This window comes from Euphorbia lathyris, chromosome 2 (assembly GCF_963576675.1).
Source record: "Euphorbia lathyris chromosome 2, ddEupLath1.1, whole genome shotgun sequence".
NCBI classification, from domain to species: domain Eukaryota; kingdom Viridiplantae; phylum Streptophyta; class Magnoliopsida; order Malpighiales; family Euphorbiaceae; genus Euphorbia; species Euphorbia lathyris.
In genome coordinates, this window is record NC_088911.1 from 103,224,657 (window position 1) to 103,227,834 (window position 3,178).

The following is a 3,178-nucleotide window of genomic DNA, read 5'->3' on the forward strand; positions in this document are numbered from 1 at the left end:
TGCTTTAATTTATTCTACTAATGTGTTTGTTCAATGTTGAGTATAAATGTTATAAGTCATAAGGATTGGAAGGCCCAAGCCCAATACGGAAGCCAAGGCCCAAGTCAAACAACTCAGTACACTCGGCCCGCGTATATCAAGACGTTGCCGTTTTGTTCAAAACGCAACCCAGCAATCGGAAGGATCTAGAAGACCTTCGTGAACAACTTCAAGATGAAGCTACTGAGTAGTCTCGACAAAGCGTACAAGACAGCAGCTGGCAAAGGAAAACTTCCAGACAAAGTGTTTCCTCTTTTGGCAAAGTTCAGACGACACAGTATGCTGTCCAGTTGACTTTACCATAAAAGGAGAGACCATCTGCTGTGCTGACCGAGGACAGAAGATACACGATTGTGATTGGCCGAGAGCTCTGTGCAAGTCAGGATGACAACGACACATAGCCGTTTCCCTCCAACGGTTATTTCGAAAGTCGAAATGACCGAATGACCAGACGTCTCTATAAATAGTGCCATCACAAGCTTCACAACACACAGAACCTGATCAAGCCATTACGCTGACCAAATCTCTACAAGTTCTGCAAGCAAGAAGCAAGAAAAATTCTTACACTACATTTTCATATCTGTGTAAAAGTCTAGAGTGATTGTAAATCGTCTAAAGTGTCTTAGCACATCTTTGTATTAGGACAAAAACACTTATCATTTCTAGAGATAGAAAGGAGAGGCTGAGTACTCGGTTTTAAGTACTCAGCGGAGAGATTAGGATTGAGTAGAAGTATAGAGGAAGGTACTCTTGTCATACTCAATTGCTGATATTGTAAAAGGTTCGAGGCTCTACCTTTAAAGAGCTCAGTAGAGGATTTGAAATCTCGGACGTGTTCCGGGGACAGGACGTAGGCTTAGAAGAAGCCGAACCTGGATAAATCTGCTGAGTGAAGTATTTCTAAACCTTTGACTCCTTATTTATATTGCTTGCTTAAACAATCAAAACTGACCAAGTCAAGAGGTCAAGTTGAGTTGTGCGCATTAAAACGTAAGAGCTCAGGAATAGACTCTAAGTGCTATCTCCTGACTCAAGCTAAGAAACTGACCTAGTCACCTGTTGACTAAGCCAGTATCTTGCTGTTTACTCAGCGCCGCTGTTCAAACCTTTCCTTTAGTAAAAGAAGTCTGCCTAAATTGCGAAAAAGTTTAAATAGTTCCTAACCCCCCCCCCCCCTTGGAACTAAATAAGGGACCAACAGCTTTGTATTCCATTGCTTATGCATGTATGCTAGTGTTAGATGAATGATAGGGAACTGCTTTCATCTTCACCGAACTGTTTATCAAACGTCCAACCCCGAAGCAGAGATGTTAGGTGGTTGTATCAAGGGTTTTCTTTATTGAAATGTTGTTTCAGTCGTAATGCAAGAAAGAACCAACCTTAGGGACGCTTATGGTTGTAGTAAGTCTTAGAATCTTAAGAACACACGAGAGTTGACTTAAGTGAGCATTAAAGCAGAGACCTTGACTTCACTTTGCGTCATTCATGAATAAATAGGGTGTTTAGGGACTTAAGGTAACCTGTTCCGCTGTGCCTGGCCTGTTCTACCTTTTTATCATTATCAAGTAATCGTTTTTATAAGCTAAATCATTGATTCTGTCACTTATTCACGATATCTCTCACTATAAAGAATTCACACACCACGAACACCCTGTTCTACAACGTTTTTCTAGTAAAATTTGGTCATCAATCCCTGTGGAGACGATACTCAACTTATCACTTTATTACTTGTATCTAGTGTACTTGCTAGAGTCTGTTCGGAGGACAACAAAAACCAACCCCTTCTCCTTCAAATTTTAATCTATTTATAGGAATAAGAGAGGAAGTTACTTGTGAGCTATCAGTAAAAGATCGTGCTGAACATAGGTACAGTTATCTAGGCAGATAATGTATTACGTGTGTTATGGTTACATCAATATTAAAAAAAATTTGGCAACCTTGCTAGAACATTTCAAGCAATCACCTTTACTCCCACAGATAGCACCCTTTGAAGATTGTGAAAACAATTATCACATCACTTAACACTTTCTAAACATCCTCTATTAGAGATGCTCTTAGAAATGTTTTTAAGCCTATTTTGTTTTTAATAAATTTTAAAAAAAAATTAACTAAGTAATTAATGCAAGTTTTCTTCCCCTCCTCTTTTGAAGTTGTGTCTAAGTGTCTCTCTTTTAGTCAGTTTTTCATCCGACTTTTATCTTGTCATCTACAAGTTTTTCTCTCCTCATTTCTTGCTCAGTCCAATTGAGTAGTTAATCATTAAAGCTATGATGTTTCTCTCGTTTCATTTTCTTTTATCTTCGTCTTCTCAGATATATAATTTTGCTAGTTTGGATGATGACTTTCATGAAGAGGGGTTAAATGCACCATTGGTCACTGAAGTTATATGGTTGTTTAAAAATAATCACTCAACTTCAATTTGTCTCAATAAAATAATTCAATTTCAAGTTTTGTCTCAATTAGGCCACTCCGCCGATTTCAGTGATTAAAAGGCATCGAAATAATGACATGAGTGATACATCAACATGAACTAACTCAGATCTCTGATCGAAACGAAACGTCACATCCATGTGTCTGTTATTTTTATGAAAAAAAGTAAATTTTGTTTTTTTATAAAAATAATAAGCACGTGATTGCCAGGTGGCGCATACATGGATATCATGTGTCTTTTCGATAAGAGATCTGAATTTACTTGTGCTGACTGTCACATATGTCATCATTCCGATGTTTTTTAATCACTAAAATCATTAGAGTTGCCTAATTAAGACAAAACTCAAAGTTAAGTGATTTCATTGAGACAAATTGAAGTTAAGTGACCATTACAGTAAGTGGGAAGGTATAGTGTTTTCAGGGACTTCAAGAGCAACTCTCTTTCTGTCCAGATTGGAAGATTTGTGAATAGTGAGAAAGGAAGAGAGGAAGATAATCACTGCAACTTTTTTGATAATAGATGTATATCTTTAATTTTCAGTCGCCTCCATGTAATCTTTACCTAAAATGTAATTTTGATATGGCTTGCTTGTCAATCATTTTAGCCACGGTTGGTTCAAACACTTCGATCAAGACTGGTGATGATTATGGTTCAGGATTAATGGGCTCTTTATCAATTTAAAGATTTGGTTTGTAGACCTATATTAAT